The sequence below is a fragment of the Mytilus californianus genome, unplaced genomic scaffold (genome assembly GCF_021869535.1).
Source record: "Mytilus californianus isolate M0D057914Y unplaced genomic scaffold, xbMytCali1.0.p SCAF_8, whole genome shotgun sequence".
Classification (NCBI taxonomy): domain Eukaryota; kingdom Metazoa; phylum Mollusca; class Bivalvia; order Mytilida; family Mytilidae; genus Mytilus; species Mytilus californianus.
Window position 1 is genome coordinate 103010687 of NW_026262734.1, and position 15478 is coordinate 103026164.

Sequence of the window (15478 nt, forward strand, 5' to 3'; positions counted from 1 at the left end):
AAAAAACGACCACAGCACAACAACACGTTGGCGGGATGCATAAGTACCGAGACACGCCAAACGGATATCATCAAAAATGGACTTTATAGTAAAAGTTAATAAGACAAATAAAAGAACACTATAACACAAAATTAAGATGATAAAAAACGTCAGTACCTAGAATCTATACTTCAAGACAATCATGTATTATTTGTGAAGTTGATACCGAATATTTATCAAATAGATCTTGGTATCTTCCGATTAACCTTTTTAGAAAAAGGACGAGACGTTCTTTGAGACAACCCTGGTTCATCAACTTTCTGCTCAGACAAAGGTGACGTTTTATTAAATCTGAGTAGCAGCTGCAAGCTCTTGAATACCAGATGAGTTGGGAAATGTATATCCCATATGCAGATGAAGTTGATATATTGCTACTAAGGTGGGGGAAATTGATAATTTTAAAATTAAAAAACGTCTCGTTTGTCATAGATTCGGGTACTGAGATGACCGTTTATGTCAAATTCGAGGTATACGTCTAAAATGAGGTGGAGTAGGCGGTTTCTCTTTTTTACTTTAATTTCTAGTTCTGGGGGATATATTAATGGAACCCAATCAGAAAAGTTTGGATTTTTTATGGAAAGAACATTATCAATATATCTAAATGTGAAATTAAATGATCTTGCTTCTTTAATCTTCTTGTTTTTTACAAGTGTCGGAAGGAACTCCGACTCATATGAAAATAAAAAGAGGTCGGCAAGGAGAGCCACAGTTTGTTCGCATAGGAATGCCGACAATTTGAAAAAGTCTACCTCCAGATTCAACAAATATGTTGTCAATAAGAAACTCCAGCATACTGATCACTTGTTCCTCTCTGTAGCATGTTTTACATTTTTGTTCGCTATTAACAAAATATGCCGTATGGTATCCCAAAGTGATAACTTTATAGCGTATGCTACCATTTTTATATTGAAGAGCATTGTGGATTATTTCTTTTAGACGATTTTTCAGTTTCACATGGGGAATGGTGGTATACACGGTTGAAAAATCAAAAGTTTTGATAGAATTAATGTCAGAGAAAGATCGAGATTTATAATTATCCAGAAGTTCTTTAGAGTTTTCTAGAATCCACATATGGTTAATACCACTACGCGAGTAAACAGTTTCACAGTATTTCTGAAGACTGTCTTTCACTGCGGACAGAGTTTTTGTCAATCATTTGTAGAACAAGCAGATGAGCCGGAAATGTGCCGCAGTTTGTACGGAATTTTGTGAAGCTTAGGTATCCAATACAAACAAGGTAAGTCCTCAGATTTGCTGTTCAATGTAGTGTTCATTAAAGCCATGAAGGACTTATGATTCGCAAATATCTCATCCTTGTCAATTAATATGTTTTTGTTTGTGGGATTACCTGAGTAGTACGATTTACATATAAAAACAATATAATTTAAAACTTTGTCCGCAAGAACAACAACATATTTATCGTGAAGAGATGATAGACATTTCACAGCTTCTTTGACTCTGAAAAAGGACTTTGGTTGATTATTCACACAGTTTTTCAACTTTAACTTCGACGTTTTATGAGAGACCTGATTGTTTTGATACTTTTTGACAAAGTGTTCAGTTCAACTTCCTCTCTTTAAGCCCATGCTCTGGCGTAGTCCTCAATTGAATCTATAATTATTTTGAAGTTATGGTTCCAATTGATGTGTTGGGGTTCTCTGGACCATGATATATTACCTTTCGGAGATGTTCGTGTAGTATGATGTTTTGATCCCCAGTAATAACATGGCCAGAAGGTCTGTAGTAGAGTGCGAACAGTCACATGTCAGAGGGTTTTTTAGGTATTATTCTAAATCAAGGTCCTACAATGCTTGCTTATAGTTAAATGCTTTAGGTGCAATGGTTTTGGTGTAACTGTAGGATACAATAGGAACAGACTGATTTTGAATATAAAGTGGAATTTTAGATGTTACCTCTTTGTGATGAAGAACGTTGCTGATGTTGATTGCATCATTTCCTTTATTTGAAAATTGAACTGGAAGGAATGTAAAGGTTCCGATCTTACTGGTTTAAAACGACGGAAAAGAGCTACATCACAAATTATACTGAATATATGAGAAAATGTATTTATGCATCCCTTGTCAAGTGCATAATCTCTCAAACATTTTAGAAAATAAACAGGCAGTGAAAAAAGAATAGTTCTAATGTAATCTTCAATTTTTCGTATTCAAAGAAGAACTTGTGGTATTGCAAAAAATAATGAGTCTTAAACAAGTAATTGTTTCTTATGGAAAAGGGGAAATTGAAGATTTTATCTGAAAATTATCTAATGAAAAATCATTATTCACTGATTGTGCGGGTTTGAGCTGGTCACAAAAAGACAACTGTAGATAAGAATTTTTGCCAGGTACATCATCTTTCCATCGGTTTTATTGAATATATACATTTTCTTAAATACCCATCTATAAAAATAAGAATATGTGGTATGATTGCCAATTAGACAACTCTTCAAAAGAGACCAAATGACACAGAAATTAACAACCTCAGGTCACCGTACGGACTTCAATAAAGCCCATACCTCATAGTCATCTATAAAAGGCCTCGAAATGACAGATGTAAAACTATTCAAACGAGAAAACTAACAGCCTAATTTATGTACAAAATAATGAACGAAAAACAAATATGTTACACAGCAACAAACGACAACTACATGTACTGAATAACAGGCTCCTGTCTTGGGACAGGCCCATGCATAATGTGGCGGGGTTAAACTCGTTTGAACGCGCGAACCCTTCCCTACCCTTGGACAGTGGTGTAACAGGACAACATAAGAACAAACTATAAAAATCAGTTGAAAAAGACTTAACTCATCAAATGGATACAAATATAAATACATCTAACAAAAACACAGGGTGGACGTGGCAGGGTACTTACACATCCCCACAACAAAAAGACACTTAGTACAGATCTGGGAGTACTCGCAGTTACTGACAGCTAGTTCAAAGCCAATAACAACTTATATAAAAAAAAATCATGCATCTCAGACTAAAGTATCAATCAGTACTCATCCAACATCCTATGGATTTATTGTAAAGACGTCATTAACAGTCAGAGAAAAACATGACCTTGTGCAATGCCAAGATACAGGTATCGACAGATTGTAGAGCCATGAGTGTGCATACGAATATGAAAATACTATTTAGTTTGATTTTAATTTACTTACGATAGAATCAATATTAATACTAGTCTTTTTCACTTCGTAATTTTGATTATTAGCATTTAAGCAACAAAAACAATTTCTTGAATCTTTGCGGAATATAAATTTGAATCAAGGAAAACAAAGATCATATACCCAAAGCAAAAGTACAATGCTCATTTAGCAAATATTAAACTTTTTGCACCAGAAATGAAGGCAGCTATAGACTATTAAAACTAAAAACGGTATGAATTTGTTTACCATTGGAGGTTTGAAAGACTGGTTACTTAAGTAAAAGAGAATGATGAGGGAAATTTCAAAGTTTATGTTTTTTCTAGAGGAACTGTATGGTATTTTAAGACCGTATAATTTAACAAATTTATAATGGCTTTGCAAACATTTTCCATGATTCCATTGCACTATGTCTTCTTTAAAATTGTAACATGATAAAAAGCGCATAGGGAAATGGGTAGTAGTAAAACCCATTTTATCCAAAGAGTTTAACCGAAGAGGACAGGTTGATTGAATGAATGTCCAATCAAAGTCAGATGGAAACTACTATGTTTAGTATATTGTCTTATGGTGCACTAAGATCACCTAACACAATTTTTAATTGTTAGAGCTATTATGTCACAAAGTGTTTCAAAGGTGGCTTTTAATCTAATTGATGTTTTCAGAATATTTGGTATACCACATAGACAGTAGAGTGATAAAGGTCGTGAATTTACAGCATTGGTTATATCCGAATTAATGCTTATATGTCCTACTCGTGTACTCGAGTACTAGCTGTACTAGATGAAATTTCTAGTTTATTCACATCTGTTGTTTTTGAAGGCTGTGCGGTAACCAATAGTTGTTAACTTCTACGTCATTTAAGTTGTGGTGGAGAGTTGTCTTATTGGCAATCATACCTCATCTTCTTGTTTTTATATTTGCAGAAAATGTGTATTGCTGTTATTATCTTATTGACGTGTACAATCATCCTTTTATATTTCTGCATTAATTATACCATTTCTTCTTTTCATCCGTATAGGAGATTGTCATGCAACACTTCCTTCTTCGGGCATTGATTGAATGTTAATGAAATGTGTTAAGGATAGATTAAGCAAGAGAGTATTGTTAGAAATTATATATCTTTAGTAATAAGCTTCGCCCAATCAAATAAAAAGTCACGTATTCATATTTGAGTTCAACCAATACGACATACAGAAATTTGATATTTTCAGAAAGTAAATAGATGACCAAGTAACATCATAGTTTTCTACATTGCAACAGCACAAGTAAGTTTTTAAGTTAATTCTTCAATATTTGTGTAATATTTTGAATTTTCAAATATTTGGGTGTCGAGCATTACTTTAGAGATGCAAAAGAGAAACGGAAGATTCCTTTAAGTATTCAAATTTATTAGTCGAAGACAATCAACGTTATGGCAACAAAAACAAAAAAAAACACCAAAAGTCAAACAACAGTCTACAAAACACAACGTAGAAAAGTAAAGACCGAGCAACACATATCCCGACCAAAATAAGGGGATGATCTCAGGTGCTACGAAAAGGTAAGCAGATCCTGCTCTACATGTGCCAACCGTAGTGTTGCTCATGTTGGTTCAAATTGTGTGATGTCATATTCGAGGAAAAGAGGACGGGATTGTGGTTATGACAATTGAAACATGTTCGTCATAATATCTATGAAACAGATAGTCCAAACCTGCAAATATCGTGTTGTTAAATTGAAACAGTTAATGTTATGTATTTATGACTTATTTCTTATTTTTGTCTTCTTTCGTTATATTCCGTAACATGCTTTGCTGGAAAAAAATACTTTACTTAAGGTACTTCGAAGAGTTTTATCTACGTTTCGTGTGTTGAACATTTGAGTTAAACCAAAACAAATTCATTGAATTGAAGGATTATTATTTATTCAGTATCTGACATGCTATTATCTTTAAGGTAACGAAAGCCAAAAGCAGACAATTGAGTAACTGTTCTTTTAAAATCTCATTCATTCGTGGTAATTGGTTGCAACTTATTTGTTAATGGTACATATTAGCGCAGTCACATTATATGCAAAACTTTTCTGTGTCGACATGTACTAATGTATTATTAATTAATTTGATATGTTTAGTTAGTTATGCAATCCTGTATCAGCGGAAGGTAATCTACATAAGTCATTAGCATATTGATCATTCCATCTTTCTTGTTTCACAGATGACAAAGAACGTGTTCCAATTGTCGTTACTGCGATTCCGTGTTCTCTTAACCACATGAAATTCGCCGATTTCGTACACACATGTGCTAGAGGACGCGATCAACATGCAGAGCATGATTTGCTTATGATTCCAAAACACACGGGATAACCTTTGGTTTTGGTGGGTTTTGTGTTGCTCAGGCTTAAGTGTTCCATGTTGTGATTTGTAGACGTTTGTTTGTCTTTTTGTCATTTTGTGTCCCGTGCCTTGGCGTTGTCAGTTTTTATTTGAACAATGAGCTTGAACATTTGAATAATGAGCTTGAACATTTAAACAATGAGCTTGAACATTTGAATAATGAGCTTGAACATTTGAACAATGAGCTTGAATATTTTAAGATTATCTTTTTTATATCACAATCGTATAAAGTGAAGGATATTATAAACCCATATCTACGGATATGAATGTAGATACCTAATTTACCTCCGGTTTTAGTCCAAATCGGGCAATTTTTGAAAATTCAGACACAAAGTGTAACGTGAAAGAACCGTTTTTTTCATAATCTAAAAAATGTTTTTTTTTTTTTAAATTTAGAAATTAAACATATTTTGTACGGGTGGTAGGGTACAACCTTCAATAGAACCCTACCTGTACTCAAAGACATTATATTGGTTGCAATGAATTACCGTGTTTTCCCGATAATTTCATCTGCGAAATAATTCTGATTATTTCTCTTATATGACGTCATACAACAGTGGGTGTTGTCAAGACGTTGTCGCATACAATTAAAAATGCACGGAAAAAAATACAATTCTTTTTATTTTCTACTTTATTTCCATTTAAAAGTCCATAGTCAATGTGAAAAAAACCCCAACTAATCCAAGCATCAGAATTAAAAAAAATATTCAATTCGTCACCGAACAACATTGATAATTAAAGCATGCGCTGCGCGCATTCGTGAATTAATGTGTTGTTTGGTCACTAGTTGAATATTTTCTATATTTAAATTCTTAGATAACTTATTTTATAAATATTGCAGAAGTCCTATAGAAATGTTTTTTTGTGTTTCCATGCGTGCAGATGACCAGATGAGTTTAAGATCATAGCGTCGTTGAATTGATACAACAAATTATTTAAGTTCCGTTTTGGTCATTTATTTTTTCTTCTGTGTCGGTTCTTATACATCTTATACATACAGCTTTGAGCGTTTCTGATGAAAGTAAAGCCAGAAAAGCGCTTCGGAAGCACGAAATTTGTTAAGTGGTGTTTTCATTTTTTTCTACGGAGATGACGCTAAAAGCCGAATATTTGAAAGTCAAGGATGCATAAGAACCGAAACAGTTGAAGAGCTATATGAATTAAAAGGAAATAAAATAAAAGACAAATCCAACTAAGGTCAACATTGATTGAGGGAGATAGTATAAATAGATGTCAAGAAGCAAACACCGACTAATAACTGTATTCTTTTTCATTAGATCACTTTTGGTGCTTATCAATTATGGTGTTTACCGTTTTAAATTTCATTTTCATTGTTGTGTACATTTGTTTTATATTCAGACGATGTCTATGAAATTCATAAGATAAAGCAGAAGTTATAGTGCTAAATTTTCGAGAAAAAATTAGCTAACAATTGAAAATGTTTGTATAATTGTTGACATTTTATAAAACTATTGAATTTCCGGTATTTTTTTTTATATAAAACATCTACATTTATTTTGAGCGCATGTGACATGTCAGTTTATTTTTCTGGCCAAAATCGACTGAAATTGCAAAATCGATTTTACAGGTTTTTCAATTTCCCGAAACTTTGTGTATGAGTTGGATTTTTAATACTTAAAAGTAAAACATATACAAACTGTGTTACCGTGCTTGTTTTGGAACAAAGCAATTAAAATTTTCTTCCGCAAATTTTTGAATGATGCGAAAACATTTGACAAGCTACACATCTTTACCATCTGTTTCAATTGAAAACGACAAACGTTTCGTTTGTTGCTATGATCAGTAATTTTGTACACAATTCTATATTTCAAATGTTAAGTTCTGTGTGCAAAATCGTTACTACAACTTATTTAACGTCACAGAAAATAGAAATAACAGGAAATTGGACGTTTTATAGTAACATCGAAAGTTACCACTGCTGAATATGTACAGTCTGATTAAAGCTTGATGTAAACAGAAATAAAAAAAAATAATTTTAAAATGAACATTACCTTGCATTTTAAACACAAGTCTTGAGAAATATAGTCTTGAAGTTTCTTACATTTTTATTTGAAAAAGGTCAAACTGTCCTGAATGACATCTCGCATTATATAGATTGGTTAAACGTTGAATTTATGGTCATGATTTCTATCTTCATTAATTCAATGAGCATGATCGAAAACAAGTAGAAGGATGTAGTAAGCAATGTATTCTGCCTGATTAATTATTCAATAAGTATACACAATCTGTCCTCTATAATTACAACTTAGTTTTGGTAGGCGAGATATGGCGAAAAACAACATATAATGACACAAAACAAAATATGTCATATTTGATAAAGAATTTTACAATAAAAGTTAAATCGATGTATTACTAATTCCTATGTGTTAATTATTTTCAAAATATACACAATATGCCGTTTTTTATTATTACTTAGTTTGTGTGGTTTAAACTCTAAGAGATATGGCGAAAAACAACATCAAATGACGCAAGTCAATGTACGCCATTGTCGATAAAGTTTTTACAAGGGTAAAGAGATTAATGAATCACTCTTACTAACTCCTATGTGTTTAGACAGAGCTTTAAATCAGAAAGATATCTAAACTCCTTTAATCTGAATATCAAACAGTTTATATAATATGCTCCGTGTATATTTTAACAATAGACCATACAATGTATAATCATCATCATAGTGCAATGCAAATCGCAGGTAAACACTGCTGTTTTAGACGACTTATTGATCGTATGATTTGTATCCTTTTGATGCTTAAAAAACATTTATTGCATTATTCTTTCTCTGCGGAAAAGACGACAAAACGAACATTTCAATATTTTTTTTATTTTTTTTTTTAACTTTAAAAATAAATGAAACTCTATATTTAAAAAAAGGTTCGGTAGTTATCATGGTTATATATCAAAATTTACGGGGAAATAAGAGTGAATATTAAACACTTATTTTCCTGATGCAAATAAATTACGATTTTCCGTTTCAAATGAAGCCTGAATATCATTGAAGAAGGTATGTAATCTTTAAATTGATGACTTCGCTACCGAATATTGTGTTATTAAAATCTGCCGTTTAAAAATTTGAACATCATTTTAAACTAAGGAATATATCTTCCTGATGCAAAGCTCTGATTTCTTTCTCGGCTCAAGCTATATTTTATGTCCTTTTTGGTTAATAAGCTCTTAATATTTTTAATATGTTTTTGGATTTTCAAATATGTTGGCCACAGGCATCAGAGGAGAAGAGACATTTATTGTCGAAATGCGCCTTTGGTGCAGAAATATTGGTACCGTATATATTAAAAAAAGAATTTGACACTTTTGGACTATAATGATATAGTTCTACACAAAGACATATTCAGATGGTATAAAAAATATAACATCGAAATTCTGTTCTCAGAACTCTGTTATATGGAGAAACCCTTATAAAAGAGAAGCACAGATACCAGAGGGATATTCAAACTCACTAGTCGAAAACAAACGGACAATGCCATGGCAAAAAGAAGGTACACGTGAGACATGCCATTTTTAAGAGAACCAAAATTAAAAAAGAACAGATAATCAAGTCAACTACCCGTAGTGCAAAAAATAAATAAAATAAAAAAGATAATTCTTTCTATAGTAATGAAAAGCTGGAATCGATGCATTCAGATATATTTATGAACTTGACATTTATACAAACAATATCTCAATAAAAATTGTTTCGGTAGCATACTACGTAACATAGCGGGTACTGGTCGTGTTAACTGGTTTCAATTAGTCATTTCTTTGCCTTTTATAGCTTACTATATGGTATGGGTTCTGCTCATTGTTGAAGGCCGTAATAAAATATATGGTTGCTCACATCTACATAATCTGGTACCTGGGAAATAATTGACCCATTGGCAATCATACCATATCTTTTCATTTTTAAATTCTAAACGTATTATAATGTAGTAATTTGATAGATACTTCCACATGTATTTTGTCCTGTTTTCATTCCTTATCGCAATTTGCATTATAAGCTTGGTACATTGAAATTTAAAAACAAAATGTTGATCCTTGCCTTATACATGTTATATTGGTGATGAAGAACGTAAAACAAAATCAGGTACATCAAGAATTTAAAGCTTTTCTATTACATCGATTATTAGGGAATTACAAATAAACACTGTGGAAATTTCCAAAATATGACTTAACTTTATTTTCCACAACTAAGTTTTTGAGCCCGCCATTACATAAAAGATTGTCCTTCAGTGACTATAACGAAGTTATATACATTACGGCAACAGTATATTATCGATGATCAAGTCACATAAATCGATTCACAAAACAATTCATGGTTGCAAACACAAAAGAGGGACGAAAGATACCAGAGGGACAGTCAAACTCATAGATCGAAAACAAACTGACAACGCCATGGCCAAAAATAAAAAGACAAACAGACAAATAATAGTACAGATGACACAACATAGAAAACTAAAGACTTACCAACACGAACCCCACCATAAACTGGGGGTGATCTCAGGTGCTCCAGAAGGGTAAGCAGATCCTGCTTCACATGTGGCACCCTCACACAAACTGAGGTAATTGCTTTAACTCCAAATGAGCGAGACCGGGTGCGCAGACATTGTTAACGTCTGCTGCTACGCATGCATTACCCTCCATTTAAATCCACGCTCAGTCAAAATGCCACAATCGGGAATAGGACACAATCGACAAAAACACAGATAAGACATTTATTCCGGTATCTAAAGATCTAAAAATATCTAATAGATATAAGAAGATGTGGTATGAGTGCCAATTAGAAAACTCTCCATCCAAGTCAAAATTTATAAAAGTAAACCATTATAGGTCAAAGTACGATCTTCAACACGGAGCCGTGTCTCACACCGAACAACAAGCTATAAAGGACCCCAAAAATTACTAGTGTAAAACCATTCAAACGGGAAAACCAACGGTCTAATCTATATAAAAAACGAGAAACGAAAAACACTTATGAACCATATCAACAAACGACAACTACAGAACATCAAGACTGCTAATGAGTTGAAACACAGACATCGTTTATTATTAGCTATAAAACCAGTTTTATTCCACCATTTTCTACATCAGGAAATGCCTGTACCAAGTCAGGAATGTGACAGTTGTTTTCCATTCATTTGATCTGTTTGAGCTTTTGATTTTCCAATTTGATAAAGGACTTTCCGTTTTGAATTTTCTTTGAGTACGGCATTTTTGCTATTTCACTTTTATTGGTCAACTTATTCATGACAATAAAACAATGTCGACTTTAACCTTTCTGCTTCATAATTCTGTTGGAGCAGTGTATGTTTAAGGAGCACCCCTGCTAATATGGAGCAGTGTATGCTAAAGGAGAACATCCCTGCTAATATGGAGCAGTGTATGTTTAAGGAGCACACCCTGCTAATAAAGTCCGTACATTGTCCTGAATAATTCAACTTTACTCACGAATATCGACTGTTGTATTATCTTTTTATCGATATTTGTTTTTTTTTTTCTTGGCATTGTCATTTTTTTTTTTTACTTATAAATTAGAATGTCGCTTTGATATCATCTGCTTTCCTTTTTTCAACAGCAAGCACAACACAACAAATCATGATTTTCCTAATTTGGACAGCTTTTTGGACAAGTTTATAATACTTTATGTCATTGATTTGTTTAAATTCATTCTTCATGTAGATATTTATGACAAGAGTACCATAATGCTATCAATTCAGATGTTTTGAAGTGTGAGTGTAAACAGACGAACATGAGTGTCGCAGTCACAGTTATACCAGATGCTTAAAGAGGAACAATTGCTTTGATCAAATGATTGATATAAGTATGTTTAACCGCATAAATTAAACACAAACTGTTATAAGAGTTTGTCTAGGGCATTGCATCTTCAAACCTTTCAAACCTTTAAAACCAATATCTTAAGACTCTGATGAAAACTTTTTTTTTCTATATTCTAAGCGATATTATATACATTGGACACAGCAGAAGGGAGAAAACCATTAATGTGACAGTAAGCATGCAACAGATATGACAATATGATTTTGTTCGTCAGCATTCTGTCTTCAATAAGTAGATGAACAATATGCTTAGATTTAAATCGCCTCGGACAAATTATAATAGAATTAACAGTGCCTTTCAACGATCTACCACCAACAGAGAGTTTTATCAAATCAAAAGCAATTAGATCGGAGAAAAGATAAAAATGAACCTGTTACACCACTGTCCTAGGTTAAAAAGGGGAGGGGGTTGAACGCTCACAAACATGTTTAATCCCGCCACATACTTTATGTGCCTTTTCCAAGTCGGTTGCCTGTAGTTCAGTGGTTGTCGTTGGTTCATGTTTGTCATATTTGTTTTTCGCAAATTGTTTTTTTTATAGAAAATAGGCCTGTAGTTTTCTAAATTGAATTGTTTCACATTTTTCATGTCGGGGCCTTTTAAAGCCACCTATAAGGTCGGGGTTTTTCTAATTGTTGAATGCCGTCAGTTGCCTATAATTGCTCACATTCAATTTATTGGAACTTTGGTGGATAGTTGTCTCGTTGGCAATGAAACCACAACTCCTTATTGTTATATTCTAGATTCGTGCTTATAATATTTTGCATGACATCATATTCGTATTGTATTGTTGTTTTGTAGATCTTTTCCTAGGAATATTGGCCTGACCAATAGAAAAATGAGCGCAACGGAAGGACAAACACTAACAGCTACTGCTATAGCTTTGTATGTGCAGTTTCCACAGTATCATTTCCGATGCAAAGACCCTATATCTTTATAGACTCAAATATTGCAAAGCATCTGTTCATGATAATCATAGATCTTTTGTATGTTCTTTTGGAAATGCACAAAGATGAAACACGGGATCTTCCTTCACTATTGAATACCTAAGTGTCCTTTCAAACAACGTTAAATTGCTTGGTCTTTTAAGTGCTCACTGGAGCCTCTTTTTAACTTCTCACCATTAATTTTATCAGCAAAGAAAGCCGGGCTTCAAATTTATTGTGAAACTACATATTCTAGAAGCGGCATAAATCAGAGGTGGATATTGAAAAATTCCAAAGGTCTGTTAAAGTACATATAATCTAATTTAAGGACTCTTTCCTGCAATACTATAAAATATACAATATTTGACTTGTCTACACTTTACACAAGTATACCCCATTCCAAAATAAAAGACAAATTGAAAGAGTTGGTTCTGCTCTGTTTCATAAAACAAAAATAGCCAACGTAGATACAGATGTCAAAGTGAGGGGTAAATTTTACTTTTTAAAACATCACTCTGATATAAAAAAACATCTTTGAAACTAACGTATCAAGATGCTTCATTTCTTGATTGACGACATATTTGTAATGTTTTGCAGACTTGTTTTTCAACAAACAATCGTCATTCCCATGGAAACAAACTGTGCTCCTCTTCTTGCCGACTCGTTCTTTTATTCTTTCGTAACTGACTTAATACAATAGCTTATAATGAGGAATGAAAAGAACCAACATTATCCTTTAACTTCAATTTCCGCTATTTAAATGGTGTCTTCTTACTACATAATTTAAAGTTTGGTGACTATGTTTGAACGCATCTATTCCATCACACTTAAAAAAAATAGTACAACAAATACAGAAAAAGTTTGCAACATATTTTGATTAACATATAGATATTGACAATAATGGTCGGATGGGAAAAAAAACAACTAAAGAGATGATTTCAACTTCCCAACTGTTAACTGTCAATTTCTATTTTGGAACATTCCAGCAGCGCCTGCATATGGAGTACATATCTCCCAATTGATACAATATTCCAGGGCTTGCGTTTCTTATCATGATTTGTTTGATAGAACGTTGCTGCTCAAAAAGAAGCTAGTTTACTAAGAGTTCGTAGTGGTTAAGTTGAAATCGTCCCTTCGAAAATTTTACGGACGCCATCATGAATAGGTGGACCGTTATGGAATATCTGTTTCCCTGATGACAACAGATATGTTCAATCGTTGTAAACACAATCCTGTCCCCCTCCCGATAATGACGTACCGAATTAGAATTAACCTAGATTTGTAGTTACATAAGCAACACTGACCTTCCGTCTGGATCACCTGAACTCACATGTTTGGTACCAATTACAATGCACCAAAAGTGTATTTATGCCATTCATGTCCTTTTAAGCGATGTTCGAACCCAAAGTATTTAACCTCAAAACTATTACAAACGTTGAAAAGTAAATAAGAAAATTAATATATTATAATATATAACAAATCTTGACAGGAATCCTAGCTATGAATCAAGGACAAACTTAATTTGAAATGATTATCAAAATAAAAACCCCAGTAAATTACTGTACATCGATAACTGTATCTGGTTATTATAACATTAAAGAATTTGAATAAAAATTGAACCCTAAATTCAAGTTTTTCATTATATTTATGTAATTTATGTCAATCTTTCAATTTAAAACGGAACCCAACATCCACGTATTCTAACATCTTTATATAATTTATGTTAATCATTTAAAATCAAATGGAATCCATCATTCATTTACTTCATTATCTTTATATAATTTATATCAGTCTTTTTAGTTGAAATGGAATCCAACATCCATTTATTACAACATCTTTGTATAATTTATGTCACTTGTTTTTAAGTTCAAATGGAACCCAACATCCAAGTATTCCAACATCTTCACATAATTCATGTCAACCAATATTTCAATAAATTAAATGAAAATATTCTGGCAAATTATCGGAACGGACTGGATAAAGTTATCCTAACTGCCTACACTTAAGAATGTTTCGACGGCAATTTTGTAGATGTTTGAAGGGGTTTTAAATATAGGCCTGCCACCATCAGAAATAGTCCTTTATTTCCTAATTTCTTATTTTAGTTGGTGTTAGCAAATCTGCTAAATGTTTGTGCCCTTTACCTGCTATAGTTGTTTTCTCTATGAGTATCTTATCGCCAATCACATCTTTCTGTAGGATATATCAATGATTGATGATGTAGTTTTGTGGTATATGAAGCATTGGTTATATTAGGTTGCCACAACTCAAGGGATTTCCCTTGATGTCTTTCTGAATTTTTTCTCAATAGAAATGTCCTAAATCTTTATATTGCATCATTTAAACTCTTTCTATCTCTCTCTCTCTCTCTCTACTTGCTATACCCTATTGATCTTGTTCAGTTTGAATTTGTTGTTAATTGTTTATTTTATTTGAGTTTCTGATGAATCGTATAACCTGACCCTTGATACAACAGGAGAACACATGTCCAATATGACAACTATTCAGATTTGGGTATACATATAAATTGGTGGGCTTAAATGTGTTTATAAATCCAATATGTGTTCATTGAGAATTCCTCCCTTTAGATAGTGGAATATCAAAATATATGATTTCATATATGATTTCATATATGATATATGATATCAATGTACGAAATTAGTGATGGCTATTAGCCAACCCAATAAATTCAACCAACTCTTGCTTAAATATTATAAAACCATCGTATTTGTACATAACATCATAAAAAAAATATCATTTTCTTTTGAATGGCTTTCATGATATTCTACATTTAAATATAACAACATTCTGGGGAACAGCAAGTCCAAGACATTGTTGATATAGAAGTCCTTTAAATTCAGAGATATTAACTGTTGTAATAACATTAAAGGTAAGAATTTTAATACGCAAATTTTGCGTTATTATATATAGTTCACGGATATAAAACACCCTTCACCTCATAACATCTTGTTATAAGTTAAAATAAGTGACTGTTAAAGTACACGGATATGCATCTTGAAAACAACGTATTTCGTTAGATACATGTGTTTGTTATTTCTATAAACGGTTAGTTGATATTAAACGTCAAAAGCAATATTGCTTTTTCACGTGTAAAATCTTTATTTCAGTGTTAGGATACATACATGT